This window comes from Scophthalmus maximus, chromosome 12 (assembly GCF_022379125.1).
Source record: "Scophthalmus maximus strain ysfricsl-2021 chromosome 12, ASM2237912v1, whole genome shotgun sequence".
In the NCBI taxonomy this organism is placed as follows: Eukaryota; Metazoa; Chordata; class Actinopteri; order Pleuronectiformes; family Scophthalmidae; genus Scophthalmus; species Scophthalmus maximus.
Window position 1 is genome coordinate 9,178,252 of NC_061526.1, and position 21,896 is coordinate 9,200,147.

The 21,896-nt window shown below is 39.1% G+C and overlaps 1 long non-coding RNA gene across 3 annotated transcripts; it reads left to right on the forward strand.

Moving 5' to 3' along the window:
- The first annotated feature begins 120 nt into the window (after window positions 1-120).
- Window positions 121-14,804, forward strand: LOC118285591. 3 transcript variants are annotated; one of them, XR_007031881.1, is made up of 6 exons: window positions 121-714; window positions 1,412-1,485; window positions 4,121-7,593; window positions 8,962-9,040; window positions 10,042-11,936; window positions 12,033-12,272. It is a non-coding gene; the product is annotated as an uncharacterized LOC118285591 (long non-coding RNA). The 3 variants fall into 3 exon arrangements; XR_004785167.2 differs by lacking the exons at window positions 121-714; window positions 1,412-1,485 and adding an exon at window positions 2,894-2,966; XR_004785166.2 differs by lacking the exons at window positions 121-714; window positions 1,412-1,485; window positions 4,121-7,593 and adding an exon at window positions 12,824-14,804 and having other exon boundaries at window positions 7,646-9,040; window positions 12,033-12,734.
- Window positions 14,805-21,896: the final 7,092 nt, after the last annotated feature.

A 21,896-nucleotide genomic window follows, 5' to 3' on the forward strand; every position in this document is an offset into this window, starting at 1 on the left:
TGTTAAATGTGTTAAGTTAATCCAATAATTGTGTCCAATGTGAACTCCAGGAATCCCAGAAATTATACCGATGTAAAATTAAATAGAAACTTAAATAGAAAAAGCAAACCAACGACCTCTGCAGCCGATTCTTTTCCTCAGCCCTCGCGTCTGCGCTGCCGTCCAGTGGTCATCAGTGCGCACTGCATCGCGGTGTCGTCAGAAGAGGAAGAAAAAAAAACTTTCCAAAAAGCCAAACCCCACAGAACTCTTGTTTTATAACCGGAAGCCTCAACGCGAACCGCCCCCCCCCGTGACCCCCCTCAGAGGATAAAGCTGTATCGATAATGAATGGACGGCCTGTCAAAGCTTGATGATATATATATAACATTTGAACCGGCACAAACTTTCGCGCATGCGCACGAGGACCCCCGGCCGTCGCCTCTCTCCATCCAGGTGCTTCCAATCAGCTGATTAGCCCGCGCATAAATAATCAGCGGCAGCTGCGTCGCCCTCTTCCGCCGCTCGGAGTCGGTTGTCGAGATTCGTCCCGTCACCGAGCTCGACCGTAGGAAGACAAGACGGTCGGTGTTGCGTTTCTTATTGTGTCTACAAACACTGCGCGACCCGCCAACGGCCTGCGACGTCAAACGAATCGGCCCCGACCAAGCGGCGTCTGGAGTGTGCCCGGAGGGAGGGTTCGACCCGGTCCAGCTCCATGACTCCTCCACACAGGTGACGGCGACGTTCCCGCGCACCCGACATCGCTCCCAGTGTAGCTGTTGATGACGAGCACCTTCTGGTTACTGTACATTTTTTTCGGGATAACATTTCATTGAGGTTTTTACTGCGCTTTATTTTTCGTCCTTTCTGTTTTAACACAGAAAATGTAGGACTAGCAAATTATCTTTACTCCTAACGCACATTTAGAGAGCTGGAACCAAGTGCTGTGAAGTAAAATGTGTGACTAAAATGAGACTGAAATCATTTTTAAAGCTGCAGTGTAATATTCAGAAGAACTTATTCACAGAAATTGAATATATTGTCCATAACTGTGTTCATATGCGTATAATCGCCTGCAACAAAGAACTGATGTTTTTCCGTCAACTGTGAATGAGTTAAATAAAGTTGCATGAATTGGTCCCGGCCTCCGTGTGATTCTCCATGTTTCTGTCGTGTTGAATACGGTTGTTGAACTAAACGCTCCCAAATATGTTTTGCGTTCAAGTTGAATTTTCAGACTCGGACAGAAACCTTAATTGTAATCAGCTGTGCGCCACCATAAAGTGGCCCAGTGTCGTGTGCTCAGTTGGCACACTTTACCACCAGATGCTGCCAGAAAATGTAAAAAAAATACACACTTTGGCTCAAAGGACATTATAAATCCTGAGATTTAACATCAGTTTACACATGAATGTCTCTTTTTTAACAGAAGAACTTCCTCCAGGACACGGCGAGACCGGGTCGACCTCGTCCAGCTTCACGAACCTACGGCTCTCAGAGAAGGTCAGTGATTCCAGCAACGAGGTGCTATGGAGACAATTTAGTGCCCGAGCATAAAGAAAAACCCAAAAATATTTTATAAAGTTTTTATGACTCTTTAAAAATCTGTGGTATGCAAAACACAATCAGCAAATGAATGCATTTTTTTTTTTACAAATACATAATGAACCTATAATGTTTTTTCATTTTGACATTGCTTTGAAGGTTATCTAACGTGTCAATTTTTTTTACATTATCACTTGACTTCACTGTAAATGTGTTTTATGGTGTGACATTTAAAAAATAAGAAATTTAGTTATGTCCTGATAAACTTGTCTTGCAGTGAAACCATTTTTGTCTTGATTTGTTGAATAAATAATTTCCAACAATACCAAATACTCAAAATAAATTGAGAAATAAGATGAATTTGTTTAAAAAAGTATTGAATATATGTTTTCACTGTAGCATACAAATCGAATTTGAAAACACAGGACGTATTTAAATGTAATTATTGGATTTAAACCACAAAAAAATTGAGTTTGAACAAATCTTATTTGTATAAAATACTTTTCCCCTTGACATCTTTAAATCTGTACGCTACATTTCAATAAAAATTAGTGTTTGACATTTAATATAGTGCTCCTCATATTAACCCTCATGTTTATATTGCATGTCAATTTCTTTTTTCTTTTCTGGAAAGTCTGGTTGTGGACATTTGAGTGCAAACTCTACACGGCCTCATTTTATTTTTATTTATATAGCTGAGCTATGCTAGACATCTGATGACGAGCACCTTCTGGTTACTGTACATTTTTTTCGGGATAACATTTCATTGAGGTTTTTACTGCGCTTTATTTTTCGTCCTTTCTGTTTTAACACAGAAAATGTAGGACTAGCAAATTATCTTTACTCCTAACGCACATTTAAAGAGCTGGAACCAAGTGCTGTGAAGTAAAATGTGTGACTAAAATGAGACTGAAATCATTTTTAAAGCTGCAGTGTAATATTCAGAAGAACTTATTCACAGAAATTGAATATATTGTCCATAACTGTGTTCATATGCGTATAATCGCCTGCAACAAAGAACTGATGTTTTTCCGTCAACTGTGAATGAGTTAAATAAAGTTGCATGAATTGGTCCCGGCCTCCGTGTGATTCTCCATGTTTCTGTCGTGTTGAATACGGTTGTTGAACTAAACGCTCCCAAATATGTTTTGCGTTCAAGTTGAATTTTCGGACTCGGACAGAAACCTTAATTGTAATCAGCTGTGCGCCACCATAAAGTGGCCCAGTGTCATGTGCTCAGTTGGCACACTTTACCACCAGATGCTGCCAGAAAATGTAAAAAGAAAATACACACTTTGGCTCAAAGGACATTATAAATCCTGAGATTTAACATCAGTTTACACATGAATGTCTCTTTTTTAACAGAAGAACTTCCTCCAGGACACGGCGAGACCGGGTCGACCTCGTCCAGCTTCACGAACCTACGGCTCTCAGAGAAGGTCAGTGATTCCAGCAACGAGGTGCTATGGAGACAATTTAGTGCCCGAGCATAAAAAAAAACCCAAAAATATTTTATAAAGTTTTTATGACTCTTTAAAAATCTGTGGTATGCAAAACACAATCAGCAAATGAATGCATTTTTTTTTTTACAAATACATAATGAACCTATAATGTTTTTTCATTTTGACATTGCTTTGAGGGTTATCTAACGTGTCAATTTTTTTTACATTATCACTTGACTTCACTGTAAATGTGTTTTATGGTGTGACATTCAAAAAATAAGAAATTTCTTGATTTGTTGAATAAATAATTTCCAACAATACCAAATACTCGAAATAAATTGAGAAATAAGATGAATTTGTTTAAAAAAGTATTGAATATATGTTTTCACTGTAGCATACAAATCGAATTTGAAAACACAGGACGTATTTAAATGTAATTATTGGATTTAAACCACAAAAAATTGAGTTTGAACAAATCTTATTTGTATAAAATACTTTTCCCCTTGACATCTTTAAATCTGTAGGCTACATTTCAATAAAAAATAGTGTTTGACATTTAATATAGTGCTCCTCATATTAACCCTCATGTTTATATTGCATGTCAATTTCTTTTTTCTTTTCTGGAAAGTCTGGTTGTGGACATTTGAGTGCAAACTCTACACGGCCTCATTTTATTTTTATTTTAATATTGAAGTGTAGTGATATATCTGTAAATGTAAGAAACCCACAGAGGCAGCATGGTTTTTAAACTGTCCAACAAGCCATGCATTTATTGTCAGCTTTATATATTTATTATTAATTGTTCTCAGACAAAATGGCAACAGCTAATATTGTATTTAACTGTGACCAAATTTCACTTTCAAAACGGAATCTACAGATAAAAGGGGAAGCCAGATGTTATTTTTTTGTATTAAATATGTATCTTTGTTACTTGTATTGTACTTTTTCTGAAGCACAATGTCGTAAAAATGTGCCGTTTGGTTCATTTTTGTCATATTTTTTAACCACTGTTTTTTGGATGAATCGTGGGACATTTGTACACTTTTACATTTTGGCATTAAATTTGCTCCATAAACAATTAGAAAAAATTCAAAGCTTGGGACTGAACACTGACTTACATTTTCCTTTTTTTTCTTCTTTTCCTTCTCCAGGTATATCTTCACAGCGATCTCCTAGTAGACCTTCAAACAGTAGGACTCATATTCTTTACTTTGGTGGTTGGCCGCCGTGCCACCTTGCTTGGCCGCCGCGCCTTGACTTCGCTTTGTTTGGCCGCCGTGCCCATTCATGGCCACTGTGCCATACTATGACGTCAATTTCTTCTGACAACGCGCCCGTCCGTCCGCCCGTCCAACATGGCCGCCCTTCCATCAATCATCTTTTTCCTTTCTCCTTTCTGTCTCTGAGATGTCTAGCATAGCTCAGCTGGAGTCAAGTAGTAGGGAGAGATGTCCTTTCTGTGCTTAAAGGGAAACAGTAGAGCGTTTAGTCATCTGTGCAGTATAACAGGGAACACTGAAAGCCCTTTAAGAGACTGACTCTGGTTCTGGTCAATTATTTAAACTAGGAACTGCTGAGTTAGTGATGTCAAGTGAATCGGACGTTGGCTCAGGGCTTGTCTGAGAAAAAAGCACTGGACTGGGATCAGGTTTCGAATGTATTTTATCGTGAGTGGAGGTATGTTTGTGTTGGCCTGAATGGATCTGCAGTGACTATGCCTGAGAGTTTGTTTAAAGCTCAGCAGTTCATATTAAAGTAGCTAATGGTGGTTTAAGTTTCTTTGGCCTGTTGAAGGTGCCTGGCCTGCTGCGCCATGGTTAATTTGTGAAAGAAGCTTGATTATTGTTGCACTAACTTTTCCTTCATAGGTGTCTCAACGATGGGTAAGTCCAATTTTTTGTGATGTCTTTTTGAATGGCTGCCGTGTCGGCCTCCCTGTGTCTTGTTGATAGGTAAGATTTTTTTGTTTTGTAGAGCAGGGGAATAAATCCCAAGTTTAGAGTTGTCTGTGTCCTATATTTCCTAAAGTCATAGAAGTAGGCTAGATGCAGAGTAGAAAGATAGGGAACAGCTAACAGGTTCAATACTTAAAAGTACAATGTTTGTGTTAGTCTTACCAAATTATAAGACCAACATTTATTGCTCCAAATAATTAATCTTCAATTCTTAAAGAGTTAAAGAGCACTTAAATATATTCATTAATCCGTCTCAAACACAACGGTGTAGGCTGTCTAGGCTGAAATCTGAGTATTACTCCAACAGACTGTAAAACCACCTAGATTTTATGAGACTTGGATGTCTCCCTCGTCGTGCGCGCAAACGTTCGTCCGTCCAACTTGACCGCCACGCCGCTGTCCAGCATTTTTTCCTCCTGAGGGATTTCCAGATGGTAGATCCTTGTGGATCTACCACCATAAGTAAGTGCCTGTTTACTCTTTATGGGCTGTGGTTTTGTTTGGCCTTTGTGCCATGTGTTTATTTTGCTTTGCTGCTGTGCCATGACTGCATTTCCATTTCTCCAATTTTCCAACAAAGAAGACCTGTTCCTCCGACGTTATTGCGTGTCCGTCCCAAATATTTGATTTAGTTGCGCGTCCATCAAACATTTTCCCCTGTGGATCTACAGACAAGTGCCGTTTGTTTAACTTGGGGGCCGTGCCCATCGCTCATGGCTGCCGCGTCATGACTTCGCTTTTTACGCTCGGCTACCTTGCCGATCTATCCATCTCCCATGGCCGCCGCGTCATGACTTCGCTTTTTACGCTCGGCTACCTTGCCGATCTATCCATCTCCCGTGGCCGCCGCGTCATGACTTCGATTTTTACGCTCGGCTACCTTGCCGATCTATCCATCTCCCGTGGCCGCCGCGTCATGACTCCGCTTTTTACGCTCGGCTACCTTGCCGATCTATCCATCTCCCATGGCCACCGCGTCATGACTTGGCTTTTTTCCCTCTTGGCCCCCTTGCCGATCAATCCATCTCTCATGGCTGCCATTTTGCCTGTTTCTTTGGCAACAGAAACGGGCAGCCAAATGGCCACTTTACTCAATGCGTAAATCGTTTATCAAAATAGCTGTAAGTTTGTCCCTCCAACGTGGCCGTCACTGCGTTATTGAGTCTTTAATGTGAGATAAAATTTCCTTAGCTACAAATGTCAATTTCTTAAATTGAGCTTCCCTCAACAAAGTAAATGGAGCATTTAAACCTTGATTTCTCTATTTTTCTTAAATTATTTTTTTTATTTTGTTCATGGGCATTAGTGCTGCATAAACGGGTGGTTTTTAGGTTCTTTTGTTTTGAACTGAATCAGATATCGAACTGATGGTTTGTCTGAGAACAGCTCTGACCAGTAATCTGGAGTCAGTTTCATTTAAGTAAATGTTGGAGTTTTTAAGTTTCTGTTGGAAAGTTGCAGAAGTAATCAGTCTGTAGTGAAGGTGTTCTGTATTGGCCGTCGTGCCACAAGGCCTAAGCCTCTCTCTGTACAACATGGCCGCCGTGCCCGTCTTATCATTTCCTGACTTTCATTTCTCACTACGTCCAACGTGGTCGCGCGTTTGTCCGAACATGACCGTCCGTTAGCCGGTGCAAGCAGGTTTATTGTATACCACATTTCAGGAAGGCACTTAAAAAAGCTTTACATAAAATGTAAAAGGTTTCAAAATTTGTAAAGCAACTTAAGACAATACAAAAGTACTTTGAGAAATTGGTTAAATAAATGAACTAAAATAACACACTCGAAACAGTAGATACACACAAAGGTTTTGATTCAGCCATGACTGCATTTCCGTTTTCATCCGTCCAACGTTTCATCCGTCCAACATTTAATTTCCTGGATCTACAGAGTATTTGACTGCATTTCATTTTCTCATTTCATCCGTCCAACATTTCGTCATTTCATTTCCCGGTGGAAGTACGAAGAGTGTTTGACTGCATTTCAATTTCTCCATTTCATCCGTCCAACATTTCGTCATTTCATTTCCTGGTGGAATTACGAAGAGTGTTTGACTGCATTTCAATTTCTCCATTTCATCCAACCAACATTGATGCCATTTAATCTCCGTGGCCGTCCGAATTTTTATTTCCCCCCTTGGTGGGTCAACAAGTAAGTGTTTTGCTTGTATTGTGGTTTTGTTAAGCTGCTGTGCTGCTAAACTTTTTGATGTCTATCTGTCCAAAATTGCTGCCATGTCTGTCATCTCTTGTTTCTCTCAACAGTCTGTTGTCTCGTCTGACTGTCCTACAAGAAGGCTTTTGTCTGTCTCTGACTGATGACTGACTTATAGAAATTAAAACTTGACTGACATTAATTGGACTCAGAATAACATTGAAGAAATGTAAATAGGCTTTATTGGACTGACATATCAGACATGTACAGTTTACTAACTTTACTGGCAGATTGGCAACGAACACTAATATTTAAACTTCAACAATTATAAATTACAATACTATTAAATTCCCAAGGACCAAACAGGCTTGTCATAAATGAGGCAATTTGAGGATCAAGATTCAAATTTTTCTTTTCTTACAAAGAGAACAAATCCCTGTTTTTCATAGTGTTGTAGGATTAAAATTCCATCTAACCCCCCACGTCTGTCGCTGGTGGGCTACCATCTACTGCAGGTAAGCGCAATTTTTCTTTTTAATAATTGAATCATTTAATTCAATTTAATGTCACGTCTGTCTTGTGGTGGGTGGGAGGGGTCAGAATCAGGGTCACTTATTCATAAAAAAGGATTGTTGGAAGTAGAAGTCCCCCCCTCACTTCTGATTGCTGGGGAGTCTTTTCCTCAGTGTGAATTGATAATGATTATTGTAGTTTTTTTCCAGTTATCTATCTGATCATAAATTGGAGGCTTTTGTGGTTGTGTGGCTTTTTGAGCAGCTGTTTAAATTAAATTACCAGAACATTGATATACTTAAATTTCATTGACACTACTTAAGTATGGCATTCTCAAGTATTTATTTGACCCTACTATGTTTTATGAAAGTCATTTTAAGTTGTTTTTGGCATATGATGGTTTTAATTTTATTTAACAATTATGTAAGATTAGCTTGGTCGGCTATTTAGCTTGGTACCATTGTTCCATCGACTGGTGAAGGTGCATGTGAAAGTAGAGGTTCTCCAAAGAGTTGTGCTTAGATATTCAGCATTGCCCAGAAGTATTGAGTGTAGTTATGCTGTCGATCATCACCACCCAAATTTAGATACTTGTTTTATTGTATGTTTATTGCAATAGACTTTTAATTGAATTGTTATGTTTTTAAGTTTAAAGCTGACTTGTCTCACTCTGCCAAGTTTAACCTCATCTGGAAACTCAAGTGGAACCTTTTGTGTTCAATAGTTTTCGTATCCACTCGTATTTGCGCGTCTTGTTGGGAGGCCTCCCAGCAGGGGATTAATCTCTCCCCTGCAAAACGTTGGATCACTAGCGCACCGTAGCATCACTCACTGCGACGTCAGGAATGCAGGGATATTGAACAATTTCATATATACATGAGATTGTCCTTGTTTGGTAGGCAGGGTACAGGATAGGAGCGCGTTTGGGTTCTTTCAGATGAAGCGAGCTTGGCAGAGAGGCAACTCTTGATAACTTTGTCTAAAGAAACTAATGGACACCCCATTTTGCAGAATTGTCCATCTATTGGTGTTGAGGCAGTCAAGAAAAGTGAACTGGTTTGTTAGATGTACAAAGTTGACGGGACACTTAAAATTCTCCCGAGTTACCTGTCAGTGACAGATTTTGTACTGGGATATTATACTATGGGCTAATTTCCAGAGGTTTTAATGTTCAAAGGCGTTTTCTTGAAGTTGACAGGATAGAAGATTGGGCTCAAGGCTGTAAACAATTGTTTTAGTGCTCTCTTGTGGCAGAAGTGTGCCGTTTCACTATTGAGGTAGATTTCCTTTTAGGATTTACTCCAATCGTAACTTGTCTTAATGTTCACTTTAACCACCAGTTTTTGATCCCTTTGCCTTTTGATGTTAAGGTTGCAGTTTAACATCCTTGTCCCAGAGCCCAAGACACTGAGGGAGGAACCAGCAGAGATCACTTGGGGCGATTTTATGGTATGTCTCGAGTGCATTTGTAATGGTGTTGTAGCATCAAACTCCCCACACACACACCTTTTCAACAGCGGCTAACTGGTATCTCTGACGTCCATTATTTGTAACCTTCAAAAATCTACCATCTACAATGAGGCCCACTTTATGCCACGATTGGCTAGCTTGGCGAGTTAATTGGGACGACGTTTGATTCAATGTCCTGCTTTGTTGCATGAGAAACTGCTATTACCTGGTTGTCTAGACTGAGTTCTTCCTCTGCTCCTGATTCTGTAGCCCCCCGAAGCTTCTCTCTTCTCTTATTGCATTTAAAACACAAAAATTTAGTTTGAATAAATCTTATTTGTATAAAATACTTTTCCCCTTGACATCTTTAAATCTGTACACTACATTTCAATAAAAATTAGTTTGACATTTAATACAGTGCTCCTCATATTAACCCTCATGTTTATATTGAATGTCAATTTCTTTTTTTCTTTTCTGGAAAGTCTGGTTGTGGACATTCAAGTGCAAACTCTACACGGCCTCATTTTATTTATATTTTAATATTGAAGTGTAGTTATATATCTGTAAATGAAGAAACCCACAGAGGCAGCATGGTTTTTAAACTGTCCAACAAGCCATGCATTTATTGTCAGCTTTATATATTTATTATTAATTGTTCTCAGACAAAATGGCAACAGCTAATATTGTATTTAACTGTGACCAAATTTCACTTTCAAAACGGAATCTACAAATAAAAGGGGAAGCCACATGTTATTTTCTTAGTATTTAATATTTATCTTTTACTTGTATGACCTGTACTTTTTCTGAAGCACAATGTCGTAGAAATGTGCCGTTTTGTAAATTTTTCTCCTTTGCCAACCACTGGTGTTTGGATGAATCGTGTGACATTTGTACACTTTCACATTTTGGCATTAAATTTGCTCGATAAACAATTAGAAAAAATTTGAAGCTTGGGACTGAACACTGACTTACATTTTCCTTTTTTTCTTTTCCTTCTCCAGGTAGATCTTCACAGCGATCTCCTAGTAGACCTTCAAACAGTAGGACTAATTTTCTTTACATTGGTGGTTGGCCGCCGCGCCTTGACTTCGCTTTTTACGCTCGGCTACCTTGCCGATCTATCCATCTCCCGTGGCCGCTGCGTCATGACTCCGCTTTTTACGCTCGGCTACCTTGCCGATCTATCCATCTCCCGTGGCCGCTGCGTCATGACTCCGCTTTTTACGCTCGGCTACCTTGCCGATCTATCCATCTCCCGTGGCCGCCGCGTCATGACTTAGCTTTTTTCCCTCTTGACCCCCTTGCCGATCAATCGATCTCTCATGGCTGCCATTTTGCCTGTCTGTTTCTTTGGCAACAAACGGGCAGCCAAAATGGCCGCTTCACCCAATGCGTAAATCGTATATCAAAATAGCGTTTAGTTTGTCCTAACCTTCAAAAATCTACCATCTAACATTGAGGCCCACTTTATGCCACGATTGGCTAGCTTGGCGAGTTAATTGGGACGACGTTTGATTCAATGTCCTGGTTTGTTACATGAGAAACTGCTATTACCTGGTTGTCTAGACTGAGTTCTTCCTCTGCTCCTGATTCTGTAGCCCCCCCTTAAGCTTCTCTCTGCAACATCCCTTGTCCAGCTATGCATGAAACATCCCACTTCCTTTGTCCCCACATTTCACTTTCTCTTTAAGCAACCTTTTGACATTGACTGCCATACTTACATCTGCTAAAGGAAGCTGTTTTCTTAATTCAACATGTTGGTTTTCACATGTTTGGTAAGATGTGTTTGTAGGCTACAGACAAAGCAGGCAACTTGAATTGCTTGATCCTTATTTGCCTTAATGCTTCAACAGACCTGTCACCTCTAAAATGTTATGACGATCTGTAAGGATTTAATGAGTTGGGTCTCCTTAACTACAGAGAATAAGGTAAAAGTCGACTCGCATAAGAAGGTAAGGCTTTTCTCCTTCCCCTTCTTCTCTGTGTGAGGAAATCTGACCTTGGGCCCTTACTGAGACTTATGCAGTTTCCAAAACCAGACAAGGTACCATCTGGTTTTGTGAATCTGCTTACAATGGTATGCTTTTATGCTCCTACATCGGACGCATTAAGCAATTACTGTGAACAGACTCCATAACTACAGTATTAATCTCTGGATGTGTTAACTTAACATGACCACTTGTGCACAGTGAGTCTGGAGCATTTGGGCAAATCTAGGGTAAGCACTTGTAGTGGTCTGCTTTGTCAATGGTCTACTGCTACATCTTACTTAACAAATGAAAAAGTCATGTTGAAAAATGAAATGGCTTACTTTGCCGACGTGAAAAAGGTAATGAATGTTGAAAATCTGCTTGAAGGAAAATGAGACCTGGGGACAATGAAGCAGGATTGTTTTGTGTGTAGCCAAATGAAGGTTGATGCTGAGAAACTTGAAGGGGAGGCCAAAGAATCTGGAGCAGAGGGGGAACTTTGTCAAGACAACAGGGAGATCGCAACTTCCTATGTAACTCCCCAAGACATTGAATCAAGCATTGCCCCAAATCACTCGCCAAGCTGCCAAACTGAAGTGTGAAATGAGCGTCAGATGTCAGATTGTCGATTTCTAGAAAGTTGCGTATGATGGGTGAAAAAGAAGCCTGTTTTCCAAAGTTGGATAGTGGTGGGATGTCTGATGGTATCATGACAGCCCTCCTCTCCCCCTTTTAGTTTCATTGTTTGTTTTCCCCTATACTCTCCTGCATGTTTCTCCCCTGCTCGGTGTCTGTCTGTGTGTTGGTGGGCGTGGCTTCTCCCTGCAGGTGGCCACAGGTGGAGATCATCACCAATCATTCCCCCTCAGTATAAGAAGACCGGTCTGAGATCCACTCGTCGCCAGATCGTTCAGTCAGCAAGAGCGGTATTGTTATTGTGATCCTGGCTCCATTTACCTCTGTCATTTTCCCTGTGTTCTTAGCTTGTGTTGCTAACCCTTCCTTGTGTTCATTTATTATAGTTTTCCCTCGTTGCTTGCCTCAACCATTCTGCCTGTCTGCCTGCCTGCCTCCACGGTGTGGGATTTGTTTGTTCCCTCGGAGGACGCCATCGCCACGTGGAGAACGCCACGTATCGTACTTGGACTGTGGGATTCACTCTGCACGCTCTGGAGAGCTCACCACCACCGAGACACGCCACCCCTGCCCCTGTGTACTTTGCACTGTATATTAGATTACACATTAAATCACGTTCTATTTTATCCCGTGTTGTGTCTTGCATTTGGGCCCAGTTCCACCATAAATCGTTCATGACAGTAGGCTTCCTATTACAAACTGTGCTTAAAGGTTTATCTTGATCAAGAGCCTTCCCATTGCTAAAAAAATCTTTATCCACAGCTGGCACAAAAGGACATTGGTCCTGAGGAAGATGGTGATTCCACTCAAAGAACTTTGAGACATTGTTAAATGTTTTTGTTTTGGTCATTCAGTCAAAATTTTAAGTGTAGGAATAGAAAAGGAAGGGGGTTGACTTTCAGCAATGGCCCCTGGCTGGAATGCGTAGTCCATTTGGTGATGGAAGGCAGAGCAGTTCCCTGTTCCGCCAGAGAAACCGACGTAGAATGCCCTGACCCAGAGAAGTTGTGTCCAGGATAACTGAGGAAGCCAGCCAACCTGTACCAAACCTTCATTGGTGAGGCTGCTGTGTCACGGGATGTCTTCAGGTTTGTCGTTTTGGATGTATATTCAAATGTGTTTAATCCGAGCTTTCTTTATACTTGAACTAATCTATATTTGTTATTAAAACCTTAAGGAAGGCTGGGATGCTGTGGTCGGACCTGAGCTCTGGATCCCATCTATTTCACTACTTCAAGATTAGACATTTAAATCATAAAATACATTTCCAGAATTTGTAGGATTCAGGTGCTACCATCTTACAAAAATCAGTGTGATAAGTACCTAAAATGACAGAAACCATCGATGGAAACATTTTTATTCAATATGCTAACACTGCAACCCTACACCAGGGGATGATCATGATTTAGCTTTACTTTTGAGAGCTGTCATATTGTACACATGTTGCCTGTTTTATAGCACCAATTAACGAAGTAATCATACTTATCATAAACATGAACACTGTCGGTACTGTAAACAGTAAAAATACATAAGCAGAGCTGCTCAGTCCTCTAGTCCGGTGTCAGTGGCCAGTGAAACATAAAATACAGATCAACAGTATCTACGGAGAAGAATTGAGATAAAAACACATTACAAGTTTACAGTATATAAAACTGCTGCATGGAAACTACAAGCGACAGTTAAACACATTTGTGGGATAATCTAGTTTAAATATTAACAATGGATTGTAAATATAGTACAATGGACTTATTGTAAAGTGTTTAGTGAGAACTTCTCATTCTGTACTGAGAATGTTGTTACAATGACCTTTGAGGTTGTCAATTAGTCTCACCTAAACGACACAAGAATAGATGATGTCCTCTTCTGCTTAACATAGCCTTGCATCTTCTGGCTCGGTTAGAGAAACAAATGAACTATTACTAATCTACAAGAAATCCTAACATTTATCGTTAACCAACTTAAACGTTATTTAAATGTATTGGTTTATAAAGCTCTGAATGTTTATTTGTATTTCTTTTTCTAATGCAAGGAACTTTGTTACGTAGTATGAAAAGTGCTTTACAAATAGTTTCCCTGATTGTTACGTTGTATGAAAAGTGCTGTACAAATAGTTTCCCTGATTCTTTGTTAAGAATTTAAAATGCATGATACTTTTGGAAGTCCTCCGTTTCCCTGTTTTAATAGTTTAAAGATTTTTTTTTTAAGATTAAACAAAGGCTTTTCTGTGTATCTGAATGTCATGTAAAGCTTTTTCTGCCTTCATAATTCCCTCTGAAAGGCCTCTGTATTTAAAATGTGCCTTGACATGTCATAAAGCTGTTGACCATTTTGAACCATTGTGTCTCCAGGTTAATGCGGTTTTCTGTAAGCTCTACATCTTGCATTGTCTTGCGCTGCAGACTGCTAAAATAAATGTACTGAAGGGCCCTCATGTGGTTATTGACTGGGGATCAATTTATCAATGGCATCTTGAAGTAAGGAAACTATGTTCATCTGACAGATCTGAGAATATCTAACTGATGAAGCCGTCTTAGTAGGTCTACAATGTAACGAGGACGATAAAGAAGTTAACACGCAGTTAAGGGGAAGAAAAATCATACAAACTGTTTGGTTTCATTTACATTACATTCATTTAGCTGACGCTTTTGTCCAAAGCGACTTACAATTATGAAGGCAGGAAGCATTAGGGGCCTTGTCAAAGGGCAGTCTGGGATGACTGGGAGTTGAACCCCCGACCTGTGTCAAAGTCAGGGGTGTAAGCCACTGAGCTATCCCAGTGTCACATGGTCTGGATCAACTGACCAAGTAAAAAACAAAAACTTTTCTCACATAATGTATGTAAATGGATTGTACTTGTGTATATTTGTAAGTTTCAATACATATGTATGTTGTAATTGTATAAGATCACATACCTTCTCTTTTTTTGACAACACTATATTGCAGGAGTGTTGTCTCCTGAGACTGAAAAAAAATAAGTATTGACATGTATAAATGCATGTACTGTAAGCGTTTATGATGTATAGATGTGGATACTGATAGAGATGTTATCTGTCTGTTTGCACGTATATGTAGGTGTATGTTCATATAAATTTGTATAAAATCACAAACCCCTTTTTTGATGATACTGTATTGCAGCACTGTTCTCTCCTGAGACTGAAATAAATAAGTAAACTACTTTCATTTTGCTTTTTTTCACTACTGCTTTTGTCCAAAGTGCCTTACAATCATCGAGGCAGGTAGATGTATGTTTGCATGTAAAATTGGCATAAAATCGCATACCTTCATTGTCCCTCTGATTTTTGACGACCGCAGATATTGTAGATCTGTCCTCTCCTGAGACTGTAAAAAAAATGTATGAGCAGCGATTGATCAAGACTCTGAATAGAGGTCAAACGAACCAACCTGACAAAGGGGCAGAGTCAGGGTTATTTTTTCCACTTACTGCAACATTGAGAGGAATTCTTTACCTATTTCCCAGGATAAAAAAATCATGGATCTTGATTTAAAAAAATGAAAGCATATTGAGGGGACTGATACTAGTGTTACGCACTAAAGCCCGCTGGGTCAGGGGGGCGACTAGCAAGCTAGCAACCCTCCCGAATCCACGGATGTGCTCCCAAGCAAAGCTTCAACCACGCTGGCCACAACACTAACAGAATCACCCAACCAACCCAAAGGGAACGCCGCACCATTTCACAAACATTACGCACATGAGAGCCCAAAACTGTCACCCGTCCTACCTGTTACCAGCGTAACTAACGACTGGCCGAGGACTAAAATTACCCCCGCTGAGCACAAAGTAAACACTAACTTATATTTCAAAACAAAACCCAAACACAGATCTCCGCCCCAATCATCCAACTTACCATGTTCGGCCAGCGCAAATACACAGTGTCCTTTCCCTCTGTCGCACAGGTTCATGACCGAGCAAACAAATTCCTACCTAAGAAAAACAACGGATCGGCGTGCGCCAAAGCAACTTTTGCCCGCCCGCAACGCGCACCAAATCACAAACAAAGACAGACACTAAGTTACCAAATGCCAGAAATGCCAACAAACCTACACATGTTCAAACCAAACTGTTAACATAGTTAAATAAGACTTAATTTCTTGGGATCCGGTTGTTTCTGTGCAGTAGATCTGGTAAGTCTGCCAAGTTTGTGTATTTCAAATAAAACCCCTCGATGCTCTGAGGTGAGAAGTATTTGTGGCGTAGGTCCTGCCAGGTAGAGGCGCTAATTTAGGAAACTGACGATTTGGTTGTAATGAAACAAATGCGACACAGTTTGTCGTATGAGTTGCCGGACTTGTTGCAAAAATGACAAGCCAAAATAATAAAAAACAATTAAAATAGAATAAAATGTGATGACGTTAATATCCAGCCCCCTGATCTTCACACTGTTACAATCTACATTAAAAATAATGTTCATATTCATAACTTGAATGTATACAGCGCCTTTCAAGGTATTCAAGGTCACTTTACAGGCTAAGAAAACCAAAACTAAAAGGGCGCTTGGAGTTCAAATACATTCGCCACAGCTGACTCCGTTTCATAATGTTAAAAAAAGGGGAAAAAAATCATTGTTTTTGTTTATCCAGATATGCTCAAAAAATATGAAAAGCGGCAAAGTATTTTTTGGTGTACTCCTGTTAACAGACGAATGGTGATTAAAATATAAGGATATTGCTTTAAATTCATTGTGCTGACATTTAATTTAGATTGTTCTATGACACTATAGATATATTTCACAGTGAAAGCTAAAATGAATCCAAAAATGATTGATTGTTGATTGACAGGAACTGCACATACCATCTCTCTGATCGTTTCTGTTTAGAATTTCAGCAGCAAGCGTCAATATCACTGAAGAGACAGAGTTGTTTCAGACCCAGGAACCTTCACACATCTCAGTTCGCATGGGACTAATTTAAAATATTATTTCATGGAACATTTACAATGGTCTGTTGAGATTTCTTATCTTTTGTCCAAAAGCTGAGTTTTTGTAAAAAGCTTATAAAGGAACGTGAAACATAAGTTTGCTACTCATGTAGTGCGAAGCAGAGAGCTGTGAACTCCATGTTGTCTTTGTGCCGACTGTTACCATCAGACTGAAACCGATAAAAAACAAAAAAAACAGAGACCCTCTTCCTGTTTGGTCTCTGTATTGACGCAACAGCGCTTCTCAGTTCTTGTTCTGAAAAAATTGGAACGATGAGTTAATTTCTGGGTGGAAAATAATCTCACGGGTTAAACATTTTAAAACTCTTTAAACAAACAAAACGAACAAACGCGCCATTGTTTGATGACGTCACTTGTGTTGATGAGTCCCATCCCCTGCTGCTACAGAGCGCTGTTAGTCTGTTGTTGTTAAAATAGCACCACAGCAGCACTTTCTTAGGCATCCAGCAACACATCTACCAAGTTTGAAGATCAAATGAATGGTTCAAGAGATTTGCGAATTACAGATAGGCCCTCCCTACATACCAATGTACCTCCTTCTCTACCTCGCCTCCTGTTATTGTAAGCTAATGCCTTCTCTCTTTTTTTAACCATGATGTTTCATTTGAAATGTCCCATTTATTATGAACCCCTGATTGTGGATTGGGAATGTACGTCCTCTGGGGTTAATTGGATCTGGACAGAGACAAAACATAAATACGAGAAAAACAGCTCAGAAATGAAAATCTAACGAATTCATGACAACAAATATGACGTCTGTGATCAAAGAAAATAACAACAAATAGTCGATTAACACGTCTGTCAGTTTAGTCCCTTGTGGCTACATGTTGTCTCTGTAGGCAACATGTTGACTATAAACAAAAGGAGATACAGAAAGTTGTGCTCAAAGACAAATGCAGCTATTTTATGTAGAAATTAAAAACGTTCCACGTCTGCGGTTATTCGGTGATCCAATCTCAGTATTGTTATTAGAGTACTGGTTTATTTGTTGACCTTTAAAAATATGCCGATATGAGTTGATATGAAAACTTATTTTACTAAATAAACGATGCAGAGATGTGGATTTATGTTTACGCCAAAAAGTCTTTCTCCAGTCAAGTTATAATTATTTGTTTGTTTCATTATTATCTATTCATTTATAATAAAGCTTATGGTTGATTTGTAAATATCAAGTCTCAATTACATTTGTTTTTCATAGAGGTTTGTTAATGAAAAGTGCTCTACAAATGAAATTTATTATTATTATAATGACAGTTTTTGGCAATATTTTCCCCCCCAAATATATAAATCAGTATGAGAATCATTTTTTACTCACTAATGTCGATATTGGCATCAGCCCCCAAAATTCTATCATCTCTATTCATTACAGCTGTGGTCAGAAAACCAGTTATTGTTACTTATTAAGTATTGTAAGTGTTATATCAGCTGGAAATTTAAAGGGAGAGTTTTATTGAATACGGCCTCAAGATCAGGTGAAAAAAAGTGGGTTCATTAATTCGTCAAACAGTTAAAAGCAGATTGTCCCTTACAAGAGCTCGTACATCCGCCAGTAGTAGAAGTAGCAACCGCTTTAACAAGTGTTGTTGCTAGTAACAGTGCTGCCAGATATTTCCAAGTAAAACCTTTGAAACTTTACGACAAAGGCCTTGCTTGTCTGTATTTATGTTCTGGAATAAGGTTATCGTAGAGGCGAGTGGTTGTGTTGGGGACCTACAGGAATGAAAGAGGGTTGGTATGCTGAACTTAGCGCCATGAGGATCCCAAGGTGTCACCAGTAAGTTGCTATTCCATCAGCCCCTGTCAGACTAACATGTTTTAATATGTAAGGTACGATCAAAAAGTTTCAAGATTGCAAAAACCATACCTAATTTGAATATTGCTGCCATTTAGACATGGAATCAACAGAATTATACAAATCACTAAAGGGTTGATGAAAATAGTACTTGATACAATCCAAAAGCCATGAAATGAATAATTAGGATATTATTAATTTCACATAATTGGTCCAGAGGAATTATATAATTCATCTATAAAACATTAGAAGATATTATCTAAAATATCCTCAAGTATATATAGATTTAATTTTTAAGGCCAGTGGAAGATCAGTGTTGTCACCACCTTGTTGAAGTTACAAATATCTCAAAAGATGCAGGGAACAGGAGTTTCTGAAAATCTTGTGATCTTCCTTCCTCTACTGGCTCTGTTCATATGTTAAAAAGACCTCGCAGTAACAACCTAATTCTGCCATCGTCACCTCCTCAACAGCACTCTCCAATGGTTTGCTAAAATGCTTGGAGACAAGCTGAATGAATTCATCATGCATGATGACCCCAACACCTTTTACCCTGGTTAACGGGCAACAGAAGAGGATGTACACAGTGCAAACAAACCATGACGTCCTCAAGTACAAGGTGAAGAGAAGCAACAAAGGGAAGTAGGTCAAAGAGCTGCTAGAGCAAACTTTTCAGAAGGTACTTCGGAAAAGCAGTTCTCTGTTCATAGTTTTGGTTGTAGACGCAAAACTCTAACTTCCAAGAGCTTCCACCTGCTTGTGTTTTGTGGCAAGCTTGGCCATACATTCAGGAAATTCAGTTTGTGACTTTCTTGCTAACCACGTCAGCTCCAAAAATTATCTAACTCTTCATCAACAGAATAGACTTTTGCTTTTCTATTTTTGTAGGTTAAGGATGAAGTGGTGACTAATGGCTGCAGGGCAATGCTTAAAGAGTACGGTCGTTATTCTGGGAAGGTTAAGTACATTGTGATGATGTAATAAATGACATAATAGTAGATTACATTTTATAGCGCTTTTATTCATTTTATTTTAAAGAGAAGCGATGCAAAGATAAAAAAAGTTCCTAAATCAGAGGGGAATTAAATGAAATGACACAACGCATATCAAACATTCATGAAAGCTTTCAGATTAAAATAATGGTTAGCATGTCTGATTTAAATGACAAGACTGTTTCTTACTCGGGGGGTCTAAAAGACCTGTTAATGAGTCCTTCAGCTTCTTCGGAGCGAGGCCATTTATCTCTTTAAAGGTGATGAAAATATTTATTAAATCAATAAAATCACCCTCACCTATAGGCAAGGTTCTGGGAGGAATACTGCATCTGAGGAGGGAAGATGCCATCACAGACGATCACAGTTTCCCAAATGAGACCATTGTGTCCTCCTGGCCACCTACAGCTCCTCTGACAACATTCAAACTAGAATGTCACTCGGTAGAGCTCATACCAAACAGTCTCATTAAATCTAACCAAGTTGCACTAAATTGCACACATAGATGTCAGTGCCCTGAATATGGTCTTTGAATAAAAGTCAATCCATGAATTATTCCATGGGAAATAAGTGACAATGTCAATAATACAGAGACCTCGTTTTCTAAATTGATGATCCTTTTCCAGAGTGTTCATCCTGAGTGAGATGATCTGCGACCAGAGTGACATCAATGACGACAACAAGTTAGACCTCAATTAGAATTATAAGTATTTGACTAAGATCCTATCACAGTCATATAGTAAAGTAGGAATTTAAGTTCTTTGAAATTGAAATTGTTAACTTCTTTGCAGATGACACAACTTCATGTGCAATTTCCACCTATAACTTCGAAAACTTTGACTTAAATAAACTCGAAAAAGAGCAGTCATTTTTAATCATTTAAACTAAATGACGAAGAAGTCAGCAAATTATCATGTACACCCTACCAACATTTAGAGTATTCTGAGGAGCTCTTTAAAAGAGAAGGCAGGGTGCACTTTGCTGGTGAACACACAGGCTTCCTGTGCTGTTGTTTTAGAGTAAAGCAAGCTGCTTTGTATCAAGTAAACATCTTCATTGTAGAAACCAAAATACTTTTATGCCCTACTTGCTTGTGTTCTTTAATGTAGATTAAAAAAAACGTAACATTGCTGGCTTACTTGACTGAAATGTCAAGAGGGCATACAAAAGGCCAAGCTGATAGTGAGCGCCCTCTGCTGGATCACAAGGCAACTTACTTCAGACGGTCGGTTGGCACAAATTCATGGCCGATGTGCTTTTGTTCCTTTTTATGCTTTACAGTAATTCAGGATTCAATTACTCTTATGACAATATGTTTTTGTTTTTGATACAACTGTACATAGATATACGAAAGGTTTTGTTTGTCAAACAACATTCTTTTGTCTTTCACATCCTGTAAACATCAAAATGCTCAGGAAATTATGAATTGTCATCAGATTCAGGGATTAAATAACAATTTTTAATTAACACAACAAACATGAGAACATAAATTGGTATCTATTATTAAAATTAAAATTGAATCCCTCTGTACAAGCTATCACAAAGAAAAAAAACTCTGACATCTTTAAAGGACCGTTTTATGTAATTTAATACATATATCAGTTCGGTAAGTAAAAATTTGTGACATCAAGCAATAAAATTGCACATTCCAACTTTATTATAACTGTAAAAACTCTCAAATAAATCATGTTTAAAACCTGTTCATTTGTCCTTTAGATTATTCTTCAAAGACTAATCACTTGAATCAGATGTGGTGTTTAAACATACAAACACGGCATCATTTATTATAATATGCTTGACAGGATTCAAATCATAGGCAAACAAAGATTGCTGTTTATTCAAATGACAGTGTGACGCAGACTGTGAGCCTCTGTGTACATACCGCAGTTTTTGTTTAACCCCTGTCAGGTGTGAGTCTCACTATTAGTTAAATGAGTCTTAACCACACTTGAGTCAAAGGGTTGAAAACATCAGTGACTCTTTAATGTGTATTTTTTGCAAATACACATTAGTCAAATTACAAATTGATAGTTGTGATTGGCTAATTGCATTGCGCAATAGTTGTATGAGGCAATGCTTTGATTGCACTTTGTGATTTCGTGGTGAACGGCCACGGAATCCATGTTACGAGCATTGTAGCAAGGATGGAACTCTGAGGAGCAGGCATTCAATATGTGAACAGGAAAGGTTTGAGTGATGTAGCTTTACTACTGCTACTATTTTGTTTTCTAGACAGTGGCAGTTCGCAAATCTAAAAGCACTAGGGCTGTGTAGTCACCTTTCAGCTGTAAAGACCATTTAAGAGTTTTGTGAGGCCTGTTATTGTGCTTTGCTCTAAAAGATTGAAAACCTGGCTGAAACGTTGCTGGGTAACAGTGCAGGCATCATTGTATAAGTTGAGTTCAGGCGCTTGATTAAACTGAATTGTCAGTTCTCTTCTGTTGTCAGCCGCTAGAGGGTGGTCCCCGACAATGTTGACGAGCAGCGCCCTGAGCTGCAGCTTGAACTG